This window comes from Nerophis lumbriciformis, linkage group LG03 (genome assembly GCF_033978685.3).
Source record: "Nerophis lumbriciformis linkage group LG03, RoL_Nlum_v2.1, whole genome shotgun sequence".
NCBI lineage: Eukaryota > Metazoa > Chordata > Actinopteri > Syngnathiformes > Syngnathidae > Nerophis > Nerophis lumbriciformis.
In genome coordinates, this window is record NC_084550.2 from 46,353,713 (window position 1) to 46,374,789 (window position 21,077).

Here is a 21,077-nt window from a genome sequence, read left to right on the forward strand (position 1 = left end):
CTGCATGTCTGATAGTTGTTTGTGTGCCATGTTGTTCCAGACCACAGCAAACTACCCAGCTTGCAAAAATTGTAATAAATCCATTATAGAAGACAGCCTGCTGTTTCTTTTAACTTGGACACACACATCTATACCGTTGGCCATTCTAAGACAGTCATTTCGAGGAGTTATCTCACCCTCTGATAAGTTTTACTAATGTTTTCCAATGTCGTAAAAATGTTTAGAATAAATATTATATTTCAATATTTCTGTAAATGAAGATTTGCATCAGACATTTTTGAAAGTAGGCTAATAGAGGTATAGCTCGGTTGGTAGAGTGGCCGTGCCAGCAACTTGAGGGTTCCAGGTTCGATCCCCGCTTCAGCCATCCTAGTCACTGCCGTTGTGTCCTTGGGCAAGACACTTTACCCACCTGCTCCCAGTGCCACCCACACTGGTTTAAATGTAACTTAGATATCGGGTTTCACTATGTAAAGCGCTTTGAGTCACTAGAGAAAAGCGCTATATAAATATAATTCACTTCACTATTTATTGATTTGTTCTTTCAAAATAAAACAAAACTATGTTTAATCCACTGGGTTTTAAGTAACTGTGAGTTAATTATTTTAAGTAGCAGTTACATAATCTGCAAACAAGTTAATATGCATTAAAAATAACAAGTTTAATAAACTTAAAAAGAAGAAAAATGTTACTCACACTCAACAATTTTAACAACTTTTTAAGTTTTCACTACTTATTCTAATTAATTATTTTGAGCATTCGGGTGTGAAGTGAAGTGAATTATATTTATATAGCGCTTTTTCTCTAGTGACTCAAAACGCTTTACATAGTGAAACCCAATATCTAAGTTCTATTTTAACCAGTGTGGGTGGCACTGGGAGCAAGTGGGTAAAGTGTCTTGCCCAAGGACACAACGGGGATGGCGGAAGCGGGGATCGAACCTGGAACCCTCAAGTTGCTGGCACGGCCACTCTACCAACCGAGCTATACCGCCCCTGTGATGAAGTATTTTGAGGTTGTGGTCGTGTTGTAGTGGCCGGGTGACAACCATAGGGTTGACGCTTGGAGGATCCTCCAGGCCAGTGTTTTTCAACCTTTTTTGAGCCAAGGCACATTTTTTGCGTTGGAAAAAATGCGGAGGCACACCACCAGCAGACATCATTAAAAAACGAAACTCAGTTGACAGTAAAAATTCGTTGTCACAATTGTTGGGTATGACTTTAAAGCATAACCAAGCATGCATCACTATATGCATCTTGTCTCAAAGTAGGTGTACTGTCACCACGTCACATCACACCCTGACTTATTTGGAGTTTTTTGCTGTTTTCCTGTGTGTAGTGTTTTAGTTCTTGTTTTGCGCTCCTATTTTAATGGCTTTTTCTGTTTTTTGTTATTTTCCTGTAGCAGTTTCATGTCTTCCTTTGAGCGATGTTTCCCACATCTACTTTGTTTTAGCAATCAAGAATATTTCAGTTGTTTTTATTCTTTTTTGTGGAGACATTGTTGATTGTCATGTCATGTTCGGATGTACTTTGTGGACGCCGTCTTTGCTCCACAGTAAGTCTTTGCTGTCGTCCAGCATTATGTTTTTGTTTACTTTGTAGCCAGTTCAGTTTTAGTTTCGTTCTGCATAGCCTTCCCTAAGCTTCAATGCCTTTTCTTAGGGGCACATACCTTTTGTTTATTTTTGGTTTAAGCATTAGACACCTTTTTTACCTGCATGCTGCCTCCCGCTGTTTCTGAGATCTACAAAGCAATTAGCTACCTGCTGCCACCTACTGATATGGAAGAGTATTACACAGTTACTCTGCCGAGCTCTAGACAGCACCGACCACTCAACAACAACACATCATTTGCAGACTATAATTACTGGTTTGCAAAAAATATTTTTAACCCAAATAAGTGAAATTAGATAATCTCCCACGGCACACCAGACTGTATCTCACGGCACACTAGTGTGCCGCGGCACAGTGGTTGAAAAACACTGCTCCAGGCTACCAGTGAGTACTGTAATCTACAGTAGAACACACTCAAGGCTAATATATTGGATGAAACCAGTGTAAAGGTGACTATATAGATAATATTTTACTCTACAAAGCTCTAATAATGTTAAACATGTTCAGAAGGTCATAAACAGTTTTTAAAGCTCTAAATGAAACTATTGGATTTATTACGGAAATTCATGGTCAAGCCTGAACCAATTAATGGTGATTATCAATGGAAGACTGTAATATACTCTACTCGGAGTGTTACAGATTACTTCAAAAAACATGTTTTTGAACTCCAGAGTACATATTTTTTATTTATGTATTATAATATCTTACAGGGAATGACATCTGAATTCTTATTGAACACATTTTTGTCATCATGGCAGTTATTGGTCATCGTGTTTGAGGTCGGTGCAAACGCCAGCGACATTGTCTCCTTCCTCGCCACACAAGCACACAATCCAACGGGTGTGTTTTCATCAGCTGGGATGAGTCATAAATCAAGGCCATGATATGTCGCACCTCCCCCACCTTTTTTAATCACATGTGCATCTGGCTCGGCTTGGCTTGGATTGGTTTCTCTGGGAATATAACACATGATGCAGACAGTGGGGCCAGGTGCACCGTTATCTCCTCCACTTCACTGGCAGATATGGATTTGTCTATGTTATTCCACTGTTTTACAACACTCAGCTACTTCCACATAGAAATGGGGAATGTGTCCTAAAATCTACGTTGTGACATATATTGAAGCATACTGTGGTAACAATATAAATCGCAATATATTATATATATATATATATATATATATATATATATATATATATATATATATATATATATATATATATATATATATATATATATATATATATCGTATTTTCCGGACCATAGGACGCAGCGGATTAAAAGGCACACTGCAGAGGAGTGGTCTGTTTTTTATTTTTTTTGTCATATATGAGGCGCACCGGATTATAGGGCGCATTAAAGGAGTCATATTATTATTAGAGATGTCCGATAATGGCTTTTTTTGCCGATATTCCGATATTGTCCAACTCTTAATTACCGATACGGATATCAACCGATACCGATATATACAGTTGTGGAATTAACACATTATTATGCCTAATTTTGTTGTGATGCCCCGCTGGATGTATTAAACAATGTAACAAGGTTTTCCAAAATAAGAGAACAACTTCAACTCAAGTTATGGGAAAAAAAAATGCCAACATGGCACTGCCATATTTCTTATTTTAGTCACAATGTGCATAATTTTTTTTAACATGCCTCAAAACAGCAGCTTGGAATTTGGGACATGCTCTCCCTGAGAGAGCATTTGGAGGTTAAAGTTAAGTTCAAGTTAAAGTAGCAATGATTGTCACACACACACTAGGTGTGGCGAAATTTGTCCTCTGCATTTGACCCATACCCTTGTTCACCCCCTGGGAGGTGAGGGGAGCAGTGAGCAGCAGTGCTCACTTTTGGTGATTTAACCCCCAATTCCAACCCTTGATGCTGAGTGCCAAGCAGGGAGGTAATGTGTCCCATTTTTATAGTCTTTGGTATGACTCGGCCTGGGTTTGAACTCACAACCTACCGATCTCAGGGCGGATACTCTAACCACTAGGCCACTGAGTAGGTGGGGTTGATGTGGGGGCGTAGGGGGTAGCGGGGTGGTGTATATTGTAGCGTCCCGTAAGAGTTAGTGCTGCAAGGGGTTCTGGGTATTTGTTCTGTTGTGTTTCGGTGCGGATGTTCTCCCGAAATGTGTTTGTCATTCTTGTTTGGTGTGGGTTCACAGTGTGGCACATATTTGTAACAGTGTTAAAGTTGTTTATACGGCCACCCTCAGTGTGACCTGTATGGCTGTTGACCAAGTATGATTTGCATTCACTTGTGTGTGTGTGAAAAGCCGTAGATATTATGTGACTGGGCCGGCACGCAAAGGCAGTGCCTTCAAGGTTTATTGGCGCTCTGTACTTCTTCCTACGTCCGTGTACACAGCAGCGTTTTAAAAAGTCATACATTTTATTTTGAAACCGATACCGATAATTTCCAATATTACATTTTAAAGCATTTATCGGCCGATAATATCGGCAGTCCGATATTATCGGACATCCCTAATATATATATTTTTTTAAATGTAAAAGACTTCCTTGTGGTCTACATAACATGTAATGGTGGTTCTTTGTCAAAATGTTGCATAGATGATGTTTTACAGATCATCTTCAGGTCGCTGACAGTCGCTTCAGGATGCACCATTCTGTGGACGGTCTTATTTACGTGCCTAACCTTCGGCAGCGTCTTCTCCCCGTCATCTTTGTTGTAGCGGTGTAGCGTGCAAGGACAGGAGTGGAAGAAGTGTCAAAAGATGGAGCTAACTGTTTTAATGACATTCAGACTTTACTTCAACCAATAACAGAGCAGCATCTTCTCATCCGGAAACAACAACAAGGCCGGAAATGTGTCCCGTGAAAAACCGTCAGACCGGAATTCTCTAATAACTAAAGTTCCTTGGGTGAATAATGTAAACTCACTACACCGGTATGTTTTAGCGCTTTCACGGCGAGTTTACTGACAGATGTAAGTAAGAACTTTACACTACTTTATATTAGAAATGGCAACAGCAGGGGATGAATGTCCCATAACAAGAAGATAAAGAAAAAGAAGAAGCTTATCGACGACGAACTACAAAGACGGAAGCGCGTAATTTTTCAGGATTTATGCAGAACCCAAATACAGATCAGCAGGTACCAGAAGATACGAAAAGCTGCTTTTGCATAATATTGCGAAACAAAACGGCAGATAATATGTCTTACCTTATACACGCACCATAATAATACTCCTATTTTGAAGCACAGTACAATCCGGTGCTTATAGCTTACCAAGGTCGTACTAAAACATTTTGATAGATTTTTGAGCGCCTTGTGTAATGTTCTATATTTTCAATGGAACACATTGGTGTTGTTTACTTGAGTCATATTGCCATAATAGTGCAGTCTGTACGTATCTCTTATGTTTGACTGCCATCTACTGGTAACACTTAAAATTGCTTCGAGGTCGGTAAGCAAAACCAGAATTATTCCGTACATTAGGCGCACCGGGTTATAAGGCGCACTGTCAAGTTTTGAGGGGAAAAAAAAGATTTTAAGTGCGCCTTATAGTCCGAAAAATACGGTACATTATTTCCTATGGGAAAATGACTTCGGTTTTCATACGATTTGTTTTGGCTTTTGTACGAGTTTGGAAGGAATTACTAACAAAAACCGAGGAACCATTTTAATCCTTTCATTCCCAGTAGACATATGTTCATGCACGCAGCACACATTCATCCACACAAAAATGCAGAAGCCCTGAAAGCTTCTTCCTCTTCTTTAATTCCTGTCATGTATTTGTTCGTATTATTTGAAGCACAAAAAGCTGTGGCCGGTCTTCATCTAATTATGTCTGCCTCCTGGCCACATGCGAGCGGACTGCGCGGCCTGACCTCCCATGTCAGCTCACTCAGACCTTATTTCCAACTTTGCCTGGATTCCCGGCACAATCAGTCATTGTTATTCTTGTTTGTCTGCCCAAATAATGCTGGATCACTGACCCTGTTGCAATATGATGAATGGGACAGTACACACATGTATGTCATTACACACGCACATCCTAATTGGAATGTAGGACACATGAATATTCAGTGCACGCCCTTTGAAGTTTTTAATTTAATTAGCTTTTTTTTTTCACATTTTATAGCCTTTCACACACTTCTACATAATCTTATTAGGATCGGAATCTGATTCATTGGCCAAGTATGTTGAACACACACAGAATTTGACTTGAAAGACTGTGCTCAATGTAAACAATAAATATTTATGATTAACTAAATATGTAAACAAGTCCCGAAATAAGTGATATGTGCAAGGTTGATGAATAATACTGCAGTGGTGAATTGAGCAAAGTAAAAAGATGATGACTAGGCATGAGTTAGTACAATCTAGTGTTGTCCCGATACCAATATTTTGGTACTGGTACCGGTACCAGAATGTGTTTCGATACTTTTCGGTACTTTTCAATACTTTTTGATACTTTTTTTAAATATAGGGGACCACACAAAATGGCTTTATTTTAACAAAAAAATCTAAGGGCACATTAAACCAGGGTTTTTCAACCACTGTGCCGTGAGATACAGTCTGGTGTGCCGTGGGAGATTCTCCAATTTCACCTATTTGGGTTAAAAATATTTTTTGCAAACCAGTAATTATAGTCTGAAAATTATGTGTTGTTGTTGAGTGGTCGGTGCTGTCTAGAGCTTGGCAGAGTAACCGTGTAATACTCTTCCATATAAGTAGGTGGCAGCAGGTAGCTAATTGCTTTGTAGATGTCGGAAACAGCGGGAGGCAGTGTGCAGGTAAAAAGTGTCTAATGCTTAAGCCAAAAATAAACAAAAGGTGAGTGCCCCTAAGAGAAGGCATTGAAGCTTAGGGAAGGCTATGCAGAATGAAATTAAAACTGAACTGGCTACAAAGTAAACAAAAACAGAATGTTGGACAACAGCAAAGACTTACTGTGGAGCAAAGACGGCGTCCACAATGTAAATCAACAATGTCCCCACAAAGAAGGATTAAAAAAACCTGAAATATTCTTGATTTCTAAAATAAAGTAAATGTGGGAAATATCGCTCAAAGGAAGACATAAAAACTGCTACAGGAAAATACCAAAAAAAGAGAAAAATCCACCAAATTAGGAGCGCAAGACAAGAACTAAAACACTACACACAGGAAAACAGCAAAAAAAACAACTCCAAATAATGGTGTGATCTGACAGGTGGTGACAGTACACCTACTTTGAGACAAGAGCTATATTGATGCATGCTTGGTTATGCTTTAAAGTCCATCCATCCATCCATTTTCTACCGCTTATTCCCTTTGGGGTCGCGGGGGGCGCTGGAGCCTATCCCAGCTACAATCGGGCGGAAGGCGGGGTACACCCTGGACAAGTCGCAACCTCATCGCAGTGCTTTAAAGTCATATCCAACAACGACTTTTTACTATCAACGAAGTTTTGTTTCTTAATGATTTCTGCTGGTGGTGTGCCTCCGCATTTTTTCAACGCAAAAATGTGCCTTAGCTCAAAAAAGGTTGAAAAACACTGCATTAAACATATGTTTCTCATTGCAATTGTGTCCTTAAATAAAATAGTGAACAGACAATAGACAACTTGTCTTTTATTAGTAGGTAAACAAACAAAGACTCCTAATTTAGTCTGCTGACATATGCAGTAACATCTTGTGTCATTTATCATTCTATTATTTTGTCAACATTATCCAGGACAAGTGGTAGAAAATTAATTATTAATCTACTTGTTCATTTACTGTTAATATCTGCTTATTTTCTCTTTTAACATGTTCTATCTACACTTCTGTTAAAATGTAATAATCACTTATTCTTCTGTTGTTGGATACTTTACATTAGTTTTGAGTGATACCACAAATTTAGGTATCAATCCGATACCAAATAGTTACAGGATCATACATTGATCATAATCAGAGGTGGGTAGAGTAGCCAGAAATTGTACTCAAGTAAGAGTACTGTTACTTTAGAGGTTTATTACTCAAGTAAAAGTAAGGAGTAGTCACCCAAATATTTACTTGAGTAAAAGTAAAAAAGTATGTTGTGAAAAAACTACTCAAGTACTGAGTAACTGATGAGTAACCTGTTCGTTTAATGATGACGGCAACAAATAATGCACAAAACATAAAAATAGCAATGAGAAAATTCAGAGCCAGGAATATCTCTTAAAAAACTAATACAATAATATATATTAAAGAATAATACATTAAAATTTAAAAAATGAAGGCAAATTGAGCCACAATAACTTAACAGCACCCCAGGCTCAGTAGGCAGAGATTACGAAGGAAAATAACAAGTTAGCCTTTACGCAAACCATAAACTGATTGGTGTGGGCTGCACCTGGGAACACACTGTGCACTTCTGATTGGTGTTTGTATGCATGCGTGAGTGTGTGTGCGTGTGTGTGTGTGTGTGTGTGTGTGTGTGTGTGTCTGTCTATAAGGCTGCAGTGCATTAATAAATGTTCCCACACGATGTACATTTGACAGTGATTCATAGCAGGGAAGCTAACATCAGCCTACGGTGACAGCCAAAATATCTACTAACGTTACTTACTGCGATGTGCTTCCTCAAATTTGACGTTGAGTTCATCTAAGCTGAAATGTCCACTTGTTTGGGGAGACGCATATGACAACGCATTACATAACTGTTTTATTGGTCGTCTGAAGCGTGAACATCGATTTTATGTGAGGCCAGGGGTGTTTGCGTTCGTTGTTGTCTCTGCCATTGTTGTTGTTGTTTGCCGCTGAAACTTTATGTGCAGTTAATCATGTGACCGCCTGGCTCTGTTTGATTGGTGAAACGGAGTCAAACGTTATATATCCTACTTTGAAGGTCTGTCTGACAAACCAAAACAAACAAAGCGTGCATTAACAGCTTGATAAAAATCAGTAGCGAGTAGCGAGCTGAATGTAGATAAATGGAGCAGAGTAAAAGTAGCGTTTCTTCTCTATAAATATACTCAAGTAAAAGTAAAAGTATGTTGCATTAAAACTACTCTTAAAAGTACAATTTATCCCAAAAATTACTCAAGTAGATGTAACGGAGTAAATGTAGCGCGTTACTACCCACCTCTGGTCATAATTTAAGTCCTCATGTGTCCAGGGACGTATTTCCTGAGTTTAGAAGCATAATATAGATTTTTTTTAAAAACTAAAGAAGATGTTGTGATGCCAAAAAACATCGATGTAATCATAGTAGTATCGACTAGATACGCTGTACTTGGTATCAATACAGTGGATGTCAGGTGTTGATCCACCAATGGCGTTTGTTTACATTGTGACGCCGGTGAGCTACGGTGTGTAGTGAAGCATGTTTAGCTATTCCTCGTCCTGCAGTGATAATGGTACTTGTAAGAAACTTACTTTATTTGTCGCCACGGAGACAAGGATTAGTGATTTAGAAGTAGCTACAACACTGCCGACTGAAGCTGGACTTTAGCCGCTAGCTAGCTAGCCATGTCTTAAAGCAATGGTCCCCAACCACCGGGCCGCGGCCCGGTACCGATCCGTGGATCGATTGGACCGCACAAGAATTTTTTATTTATTTATTTTTTTTTTATAATAAATCAACATAAAAAACACAAGATACACTTACAATTAGTGCACCAACCCAAAAAACCTCCCTCCCCCATTTACACTCATTCACACAAAAGGGTTGTTTCTTTCTGTTATTAATATTCTGGTTCCTACATTATATATCAATATATATCAATACAGTCTGCAGGGATACAGTCCGTAAGCACACATGATTGTATTTTTTTATGACAGAAAAAATAAATAAATAAATAAAAATAAAAATACTCCCCCCCCCCCTCGGTCCGTGGGACAAATTTTCAAGTGTTGACCGGTCCGCAGTTCCAAAAAGGTTGGGGACCACTGTCTTAAAGCACTTCTTCCTGAAGGCGTTTCAGTGTTATAACTTCTCCTTTATCGTTAGTTTTTAAGCCGAAATGCGTCCATTCTACCTTTTCTGTCTACACACTGTGTTTGCTTGTAAGTACTCCGTGTGTGCGCGCTGCCGAACATGCTCAAAACCAGCAATGACACTACGTGACGACGACGGGGCGGCGGGGGACCGGTACTTTTTAGAGGCGGTGTAGTACCGATTTTGATTCATTAGTATCGCGATACTTTACTAATACCGGTATACCGTACAACCCTACTTGTGAGCCAAAAGAAGTACTTCCTGATAAACAGTTTGTCTCTTCAGAGTCATACGACACAGCAGCTGTATCGGTCACATGTTTTAGTTTTTTTTCCTTAAAGTGACACACACACATTTAGCCATCGAGGGACACAAAATCACTCCTAGTGTGTCACAATGCATGGCCGCTTCAGTCTGGTTCGGGCCATCATCAGTTTTTACCTTTAAAGTCCTGCGAGTCCTTCACACGGTTGACAAAGGGTCACACAAAGTATTGTGACAAGACCACCTCAAGGGTGGCCCCGCTGTGGCAGAGCAGGTTTGTTGCTGCACTCGTCTGAACGATAACTCGCTCTAGTTGTTACATGTTGTATTCAATTATGTGACACATGTAATACCTGACTCACACACACACAATTTTGCACAAATACTGTAGATTTGTAGAGACAAAATAGGAGCAGGGCTCTGCCACCTGTATCCAGGAAAATAAATGCTGACTACTTAATTGGAAATCAACAATTAGCTTCAGAATACTTTGTATATTTTTAATTGGATTACTTTGTATATAATTTAATATACTACTACAAAATTCAATGAGACATAGTCTGGAAGGACGGACGAATAATTAGGTTAGGGTTGATGGGTATCTCAGGTCAAACTTGGAGATGGATTAAAGATGTTTTACTAAATATATATATAGGTAATAATTGGGTCAGAGCTGTCAACAATGTACCAAGTACAAAACCCCAAAACCAGTGAAGTTGGCACGTTGTGTAAATGGTAAATAAAAACAGAAAACAATGATTTGCAAATACTTTTCAACCTATATTCAATTGAATAGACTGCAAAGACAAGATACTTAATGTTCAAACTGGTAAACATTGTTATTTTTTGCAAATATTAGCTCATTTGGAATTTGATGCCTGCAACAGGTTTCAAAAAAGCTGGCACAAGTGGCAAAAAAAGACTGAGAAAGTTGCGGAATGCTCATCAAACACTTATTTGGAACGTCCCACAGGTGAACAGGCTAATTGGGAACAGGTGGGTGCCATGATTGGGTATAAAAGCAGTTTCCATGAAATGCTCAGTCATTCACGAACAAGGATGGAGGCGAGGGTCACCACTTTGTGAACAAATGCGTGAGCAAATTGTCGAACAGTTTAAGAACAACATTTCTCAACCAGCTATTGCAGGAAATTTAGGGATTTCGCCATCTACGGTCTGTAATATCATCATACGGTTCCGAGAATTTTGAGAAATCACTGCACGTAACATTGAATGCCCGTGACCTTCGATCCCTCAGGGATGTGTAAAGGATATCACCACATGGACTTAGGAACACTTCAGAAAACCACTGTCAGTAACTGCAGTGCGTCGCCACATCTGTAAGTGCAAGTTAAAACGCTACTATACCTGCTCACTGGCCTAGTGGTTGGAGTGTCCGCCCTGAAATCGTTAGATCATGAGTTCAAACCCCGGCCGAGTCTTACCAAAGACTATAAAAATGGGACCCATTACCTCTCTGCTTGGCACTCAGCATCAAGGGTTGGAATTGGGGGTTAAATCACCAAAAATGATACCCGGCAGGTGAAGAAAGGGGCGCCATGAAAAGGTTTTATATAGCTATGATAAGGGTGATTTTAGATTATGGATGTATTGTTTATGGGTCAGTAGTGTGTTAAAAAAATGAGAACAAAAGCACTGAGACTCTGTTGTGGAGCTTTCAGGACAACTCCTCTTTCTGCACCACAGGTACAGATGCGGGAGATGCCATTGGAGTTGAGGAATAAGCAACTGACTGTGCAATACTGGGTGAGTCTCAGAGGTCTCTCTCTGAAAGATATGACATTAACACAAATTAAGATTTAGATTTAGATTTATTGGTCCCCGTTGGGGAAATTCATTTTCACTGCTGTACATTTGAACAATAGACATTACACATCACGAAACAAAAATAACAAAAAGACATCATACATGACCAACACACATTTACAGGCTTGTCAGACAGGTTGGCCGGGCCTGCTGTTAAGGGCGGCTATAGCTGCAGGGATAAGGCTTTTCCTGAGGTGGGCCCTCCGGAATTTGATAGTTTTGTACCTGCGCCCTGATGGTAGTGAGATGATGTATTGGTGTAGTGGGTGAGTGATATCCTGAACTATCGTGTTTGCCAGTCGAATGATGGACCTGTGGTTTGAATCTGAAATGTTGGGTGTGGGTAGGCCGATGATTTTAGCTGCTAGGTCCGGTTGGTTGCAGTAAACATAGTGAAAAAACATGTGGAAATTCCCAAGTTTTCTAACAGTTACTCCTCCATGGTTGTTCTCGGTGGGTTGGGTGGATATATGGCCTCAGCAAAAGGTCAAGTACTGAGTGAAAGTGCGGCAGAGTTTGAATACAAAGTAGTTTGCTTACTCTGATATTTACGGACAGATCTAAAAATCCAATCACAAGATGTACACTCTTTGCTTCTGTAGTACCAAGGCTCTGGAATGCAGTTAAAGAAAGAACAACACACCATTTGGCAGTGTTTATAGTCTAGCTATTGGCAATCCCAGCGGGTACACTGCAAAAACTGAAATCTAAGTAAGATTAAATATCTCAAATAAGGGTGATATTTGCTTATTTTCTGACTGATAAGATAATTCTTCTCACTAAGCAGATTTTATGTTAGTCTTTTACTTGTTTTAAGGGTTTTGGTCCTAAATGATCTCAGTAAGATATTATTATTATTTTATGACCTATATTGAGTAAAACATGCTTGAAACTAGAATATCAACTGTTGCAAAGCTGTGTCATCAACGCTCACAAGTATAAAACTACTTTTTTAAGTAATAATTCCTTATTTCAAGCATGAAAAAAAAAATCATGATTTTGACACAATTGTGTCTCATAATTAAAACAGATGACAGCCAAATAGACTTTGCTGTTTTATTTTCAATGAAACAATATAAAATACGTACTCATATAGTAGCACAGTTGGCACAGTACAGTAAACTGACAGTTAATATTTAAACATTTAACATTTGACATTTCAAACAATTTTGAACAGAAATAGTTCATGCATATTCAGGTAAATTCCTCAAAATTACAATTAAGAAAATGTTGGCCGGGGGCCGGGCTGTATATATGCACACTAATTGACTGAAAGAGCACACACTTAGCGTGATGATGTCATGTTATCGATGGAAAAATGCATTTTCAGACAATATGATTTGCTTGAGCGGCTAGGAAACTTGTTGCCTTTCCATTAAGAACAATAAATTAGTTTTTAGTATAAGTTTGCTGGTTTCAAGAAATGTAATGCCGAGCGCATATCATTTTGTCAAAATAACGGCACTAGCGGTTATTTAATTTAAGAATATTTTTCAACATATTGAGCAAAAAAGTTCTATTTTGTTTTCTACCAAGAAAAGTGCACTTGTTATTAGTGAGTATATACTTATTTTAAGGTATTTTTGGGTTCGTTGAGGTTAGCTAATCTTACTTGTTTTGGAAAATCTTGACAAGCCAAATTTTCTTGTTCTATTGGCAGATAATTTTGCTTGGTTCGAATAAAATACCCCTCATTTTTGTTTTGTTTTTTCTTGTTTTTGAACACTGACTTTTTGCAGTGTAGAAGAGTCACAGCTAAAAAAGGTGGTGGTCTGCTCCGACTCAAAGTCAGTGTTAATCTCTATTCAATATTTTAAGTCGCAAAGCCCACAAGATATAGTTAATGACAATTATGGAGTATTGTTCGGGCTTGAGAGGGTGAATACATGCGTAAGGTTTTTATGGGTTCCAGCTCACACAGGCATAAAGGGCAATGAATTGGTAGATCAGCTGACAAAGCAGACACTAATGGCTAGAGCAGCACAGATAGGTACCTCTCTGTCAGGCAGAGGCAAAATCATTAATTCAAGGAAGTCTTTTGAAAAAGTGGCAATTACACTGCACATGAGTACAACAAGAAGACACTTGCAACACAGAACACAGGAGAGGAACGGGAAGAACTATAAGGGGCAGCTCAAAAGAGGAAGGAATCATATCACGCAGTAGGTTAGGACACACCAGACTGAATAAGACATCGCACCTTATAAACAAATACCCAACATGATTCCGTGACCGCTCTAATCATTCATTGTGGGAAATACAGTAGAGAAAGGAGAAAACTAAGAGAGGAAGTTAGAATGTACAGAAGGAAGTTACTCTCAAAGGGCAGCAACCAGAACATTTTTGTGAAGTTTTTAGAAGAGACTGGTTTATGGAATATAATTTAGTGTGGGAAGGTATATATTAAGTTAAGTTAAAGTACCAATGATTGTCACACACACACTAGGTGTGGTGAAATTTGTCCTCTGCATTTGACCCATCCCCTTGTTCCACCCCCTGGGAGGTGAGGGGAGCAGTGACCAGCAGCGGTGGCCACGCCCGGGAATCATTTTTGGTGATTTAACCCCCAATTCCAACCCTTGATGCAGAGTGCCAAGCAGGGAGGTAATGGGGTTTGAACTCACAACCTCCTAGTCTCAGGGCGGACACTCTAACCACAAGGCCACTGAGCTGGTCAGTAGAGCGGGTCTTCCAGAAACCAGAGGATCCGGGATCGAATCCCAGTCACTGCCGTTGTGTCCTTGGGCAATTATGTAGCTTCTCGTTAAAAGTGCTTTGGGTTTCTGACGTGTGAAAAAGTGCCATGTAGGGACTAATCATTATTATTATTATTATTACATTTTAATGGTTTTGCAACCATCAAGACAGAAAGGAAGATACATTTAAATGTTTTTTTTTTAAGTATGAATCTCTGGTTCACACTAGTCGGTGACAGTAGGGTTATATGGTATACCGGTACTAGTATAGTTTCGCGGTACTAATGAAACAAAAACGGTACTATACTCTGTTTGAAAAGTACCGGTTCGCCATGTATTTATTTTTTCAACGGGCATAACGGCACGTCGTCACGTCATGACATTGCTGGTTTGACACTCTGCTTTGTTCCTGGTCTGAGCTGCTATGACGTAGATTACCGTAATAACTCCTATAACACCCAGAAGCGCAGATTCCAACCATTGAAATACTTTCTATAGTTCAAGACTTATGGTCATTCAAAAACAGCACTGCACATCATAATGGCGGCTACAGTTTTGATGTTAAAGGTCGAAAACATTATGTAGAACGTCCGGCTGGCTGGATTGAAAACTTAACGGGCCTCATGTGGCCCGCGGGCCGTATTTTGCCCGGTTCTGTATTAGTATATCATATCTATAGATACTGCAATCGGTCTTGAGAAGTAGGATGTCATCTGTATCGGTTGAAATTTTTTTAATCTTGTGCACCCTTAAAGTTTGTGTATTTCCACTAGGGTTGTACGGTATACCGGTATTAGTATAGTACTGCGATACTAATGAATCACATTCGGTACTATAGCGCCTCTGAAAAGTACCGGTCTGCCCTCTGTAACTACTTGGTATCGGATTGATACCCAAATGTGTGGTATCATCCAAAACTAATGTAAAGTATCCAAACAACAGAAGAATAAGTGATTATTACTAGGGATGTCCGATAATGGCTTTTTTCCGATATTGTCCAACTCTTTAATTACCGATACCGATATCAACCGATACCGATATCAACCGATATATACAGTCGTGGAATGTACACATTATTATGCCTAATTTGGACAACCAGGTATGGTGAAGATAAGGTACTTTTAAAAATTTTTATAAAATAAGATAAATACATTAAAAACATTTTCTTGAATAAAAAAGAAAGTAAAACAATATAAAAACAGTTACATTGAAACGAGTAATTAATGAAAATGAGTCAAATTAACTGTTAAAGGTTAGTACTATTAGTGGACCAGCAGCACGCACAATCATGAGTGCTTACGGACTGTATCCCTTGCAGACTGTATTGATATATATTGATATATAATGTAGGAACCAGAATATTAATAATAGAAAGAAACAACCCTTTTGTGTGAATGAGTGTGAATGAGTGTAAATGGGGGAGGAAGGTTTTTTGGGTTGGTGCACTAATTATAAGTGTATCTTGTGTTTTTTATGTTGATTTAATAAAACAAACAAAAAATAAAAACAGAAAAAAACCGATACCGATAAAAAAAAAAAATGATACCGATCATTTCCGATATTACATTTTAACGCATTTATTGGCCGATAATATTAGCAGGCCGATATTATCGGACATCTCTAATTATTACATTTTAACAGAAGTGTAGATAGAACATGTTAAAAGAGAAAGTAAGCAGATATTAACAGTAAATGAACAAGTAGATTAATAAACCATTTTCTACCACTTGTCCTTAATAATGTTGACAAAATAATAGAATGATAAATGACACAATATGTTACTGCATACGTCAGCAGACTAAATTAGGAGCCTTTGTTTGTTTACTTACTACTAAAAGACAAGTTGTCTCGTATGTTCACTATTTTATTTAAGGACTAAATTGCAATAATAAACATATGTTTAATGTACCCTAAGATTTGTTGTTAAAATAAAGCCAATAATGCAATTTTTTGTGGTCCCCTTTATTTAGAAAAGTACCGAAAAGTACTGAAAAGTATCGAAATAATTTTGGTACCGGTACCTCTACCAAAATATTGGTATCAGGACAACACTAATTTCCACTTAAAAGTAGTTAAAAACAGCCCCAGCAAATAAGGCAAAAAGATGAGCTGAACCTTTTAATGTTTTTTGCGTAAAGCATATTTGAATTGTAAAAAAAGTGTTCACTGGTTAGACTTATTGGCAAAGCGCTGAAGCACCGGTCAAATGTCCAGCATGGCAACGCTCACTTATAAGAGGAATTTGTGGCATTTGACACGTCCTGGTAAAGACATGACGACGCCATAGCCTGTCCTCTGAATGTTTACAGTACACACTTGTGTGTGAACAATGAAAACCTTCCTGGGACTTTTTACACTCTCTGGTGTAATCAGGGAAAAGTAATCAGAGTTCAGAGCTTGGAAAAGATCTTGAGTCAAGGTTGTCTCCAAACCTTTGTCTATATGGTGTTTTTATTTCAGTTTTGGGAGAATTTAGTACAAGCACTCTGTCTACGTAAGAGTTCCATTCATACGACTTTCAGTGTAAGTTGAAACTTTGAGACGTCCCCATCCAGGTCATGGGATTAGCTCAGGTATTTCGATATTTGCCTTTTCTAACTGGTGAGCTGCCGAGCCCAGCTGGTCTTTACCACAGCTGTGTTTACATGCTAAAGGTTGTACTCGTGTGAAAGATTCCTTTTAAAGGGATGCATGCTTAAGGAGACACAGTTACACTTCTGTCGTCCTTGTTACACACATGCAGGAGTTGCTTGAATTCCAAGAGGAAGCATGTCTTGCCAGAACACCGGCTCTAATTTTGAAAACAAAGCGGCAACAAACACGTCCTCTAGCCCCAGTGTGAAGCTTCTTCTAAAATACTAATCCTCCCCACCATGGTGGAATATGAACTACTGTATTTTTCGGAGTACAATTCGCACCGGAGTATAAGTCGCACTGGCCGAAAATGCATAATAAAGAAGGAAAAAAAACATATATAAGTCGCATTTTTTGGGGAAATTTATTTGATCAAACCCAACACCAAGAATAGACATTTAAAAGGCAATTTAAAATAAATAAAGAATAGTGAACAACAGGCTAAATAAGTGTACGTTATATGAGGCATAAATAACCAACTGAGAATGTGCCTGATATGTTAATGTATCATATTAAGGTAAGAGTCATTCAAATAACTATAACATATAGAACATGCTATACGTTTACCAAACTATCTGTCACTCCTAATCGCTAAATCCCATGAAATCTTATACGTCTAGTCTAGTGGTTCTTAACCTTGTTGGAGGTACCGAACCCCACCAGTTTCATATGCGCATTCACCGAACCCTTCTTTAGTGAAAAATAAAATGTTTTTTTTTTTTTCCAAATTCAAGGCAAAGTTATATGTTTTTGGTAACACTTTAGTATGGGGAACATATTCTAAGTAACAAAGACTTAATTTAGAGTTATTTGGTTAGGGTTAGGGTTAGAGGGTTAGTGTTATAATAAGGCCATGCCAAATAAGGCATTAATAAGCAGTGTTGGGACTAACGCGTTACAAAGTAACACGTTACTGTAACGCCGTTAGTTTCGGCGGTAACTAGTAATCTAACGCGTTATTTTTTTATAGTCAGTAACTCAGTTACCATTACTACATGATGCGTTACTGCGTTATTTTACGTTATTTTTTATGTAGTATCGGCTAGAAACTGAGGATCTGAGTGTGTTTTATTCCAGCGAAGCAGAGACGTGCTTCTGATTCTTCCTCTGCGCTCTCTGTGTGTGCGTGTGACTGTGTGTCTGAGTGTGGGAAGGGGAGGGGAGGGGAGGGGAGGGGGGTGCGCAATACAACCGTTGGCCAACAAAAAAGTAACCACAGAACACTATACGACTATACGGTATAGTGTTCTGTGGTTACTTTTTGGTTGGCCAAGCGGACGTGACGACAGGCTGTCCCCACTCAGATCCGCACAGACCGGGAGGGGGCGTGCCTTAAGTCCGGCTGGAAATCGGCAGAAATTTGGAGAATGGTTGTCCCAGGGAGAGGCAGTGAAATTCGGGAGGGTTGGCAAGTATGAGATATTCTCACTTCTTTTCTTTTGTCGAGCACAATTTAGTTAAATGTAAGTTGTGTCTTGGATCAAAGATCCCGTCTACTGCCCAAAACAACAATTCAAATCTGCCTGGTTAGGCTCTGAGTATGTCACGTGTGCCTTCCTTGGGTGAAGCCAGCTTTACAGCTATGTTGTTGATTGATTGATTGATTGATTGAAACTTTCATTAGTAGATTGCACAGTACAGTACATATTCCGTACACTTGACCACTAAATGGTAACACCCAAATACGTTTTTTAACTTGTTTAAGTCGGGGTCCAGATACAGATATATACTATCAAATATATACTAACATCATAATACAGTCATCACACAAGATAATCATCAGGGTATATACATTGAATTATTTACATTATTTACAATCCGGGGTGTGGGATATGGAGGGGGGGGGGGTTAGGTTTGGTTGGTATCAACACTTCAGTCATCAACAATTGCATCATCAGAGAAATGGACATTGAAACTGTGTAGGACTGACTTGGTAGGATATGTACAGCAAGTAGTGGACACAGAGAGAGAGATCAGAAAGTATAAGAAAAAGTGTCTACATTTGATTATTTACAATCCGAAGAGGTATTATGTGGAAGGGAGGGTGTTAGTTTAGGGTTGTAGTTGCCTGGAGGTGTTCTTTTAGTGCGGTTTTGAAGGAGGATAGAGATGCCCTTTCTTTTACACCTGTTGGGAGTGCATTCCATATTGAAGTGGCATAGAAAGAGAATGAGTTAAGACCTTTATTAGTTCGGAATCTGGGTTTAACGTGGTTAGTGTTAGTGTTATTATGCTGTTTGTTACTTATGTATGTTATGTTGCAGCTATTTAAAATAGTTTTGTCAATTTGTTCTGGCCTGAAATAAATTGGCCCTTTGAAACATATCTTTGTCTTTGTGTGTTGTATGTAGAGCACATTGCTTAGAAGCAAGTAAGTTGCTACTTCAGTGATGCAAATGTATGTCAAGTTGATCAACAGATTGTATTATTCTCCAGTGCAATAACAGTACTAAAATGAAGGCTAAAAGGGCATTAATGGGAGCTTTAAAAAAAAAAAGTAGAAGAAGTAACTAAATAGTTACTTTTCACAGTAACGCATTACTTTTTGGTGTAAGTAACTGAGTTAGTAACTGAGTTACTTTTGAAATAAAGTAACTAGTAACTGTAACTAGTTACTGTTTTTCAGTAACTAACCCAACACTGTTAATAAGTACTTAATAATGACTAGTTAAGAGCCAATATGTTACTAATTTGCATGTTAATAAGCAACTAATTAATGGTGAATATGTTCTCCATACTAAAGTGTTACCATGTTTTTTTTACTGGTGCACAAAATGAACCATGCATGAACATCACCTTGTTCAAACAACAAAACCAACACAGTGCATAAACTCACAACAAATGACACACCTGCAAATCAGTCTGACTTTTGCTGTTGCTGCATCCGTAATACGCCGATAGGGAGAAGTTTTTATTTACACGATGAGTCGGGTGTGTTTTGACCTCCACCGAACCCCTGAGCCCGACTCACCGAACCCCTAGGGTTCCATCGAACCCAGGTTAAGAACCACTGGTCTAGTCTCTTACGTAAATGAGCTAAATAATATTATTTGATATTTTACGGTAATGTGTTAATAATTTCACACATAAGTCGCTCCTGAGTATAAGTCGCACCCCCGGCCGGCCAAACTATGAAAAAAACTGCGACTTATAGTCCGAAAAATATGGTAAGTTGCTTCCAAGCAAGATTATCACCGGAGGACTAGAGGAACAGGAACAGCTAAGCATGCTACACACAAACACACACCAAGTAGGACGTCACAAGAAGCTAAACGCTAAAGCGTCCTTGTAAAGTAAAGGTAATCGATCCAGATGTTGATACTATCGATACCTAGTATGGTGTCAGTACATAAACTTTACAAAAGTGATTCAATCAATACTTTTCTTTTTCTCATTATTATTACACAGTGTTTTTTGTTGTTATTGTTTACAAAGTGAGGGAGTACGTTTCTGAATACAAAAAGGCTTAAAGGGCAAAACACAAATAACTTAAATGGGAGCCAATAGGAGGGTTGGATATGACCTCATACCAATTTTTCTTATTCACACGGCTTGATTCACACGATGGTTGTGCAGCTTGAGCGTAGCATCAAAACAAGTGAGAGTGAGTGTAGAGTTTGAGAAGAAAATGTCGTATTGATGTTCTGTTCTTGGGTGTTCCAGTCGTTCAAATAGAGATATAGGAAAGAGCTTCCATAGAGTCCCGAAATAAGTGGTTTATAAAAGTAATAAAGTCAGGGAAAAACTGAAAGTGTGTCGAAGGAAATGGCTCTTAAAAATATCACTTTCATCATCTTGTGGAATCGGACCGCTTGTGTCTGCAGTGATCATTTTGTAAAATGTGTGTTTGAACATTTTGATTTGTTTGAAAAATTTTCTGTGATGCAATCAAGTTTATTCTTTACTATATTAGTAGTAATTGAGAGCAGAACTAAACGTAAGAAAAGGACAAGAGATCACATTAGTTTGTTTTCTTTTGTGGTTGCTATGCCTAAATATAACGACCAAGTTGTGCAAATAAACTAACGTCATGTTAAGTCCTGGTAATAAATATTGTAATTGTTGGTTTAATCGACTGTATATTTTCTTTGTCCATTTTCATAATAGAAACTAAAAGCTTAGTA

The 21,077-nt window shown here is 38.6% G+C and overlaps 1 protein-coding gene across 4 annotated transcripts in view; it reads left to right on the top strand.

The window, feature by feature from the left end:
* Positions 1-21,077, top strand: part of plxnb1b (plexin b1b) — a 274,071-nt gene that overhangs the window by 68,050 nt on the left and 184,944 nt on the right. For all 4 annotated transcript variants that reach the window (XR_012050329.1, XM_061937833.2, XM_061937834.2 and 1 more), the window contains exon 2: positions 11,504-11,563. The gene's annotated coding sequence lies outside the window, so the exon portion shown is untranslated. The remainder of the gene's footprint in view (positions 1-11,503; positions 11,564-21,077) is intronic.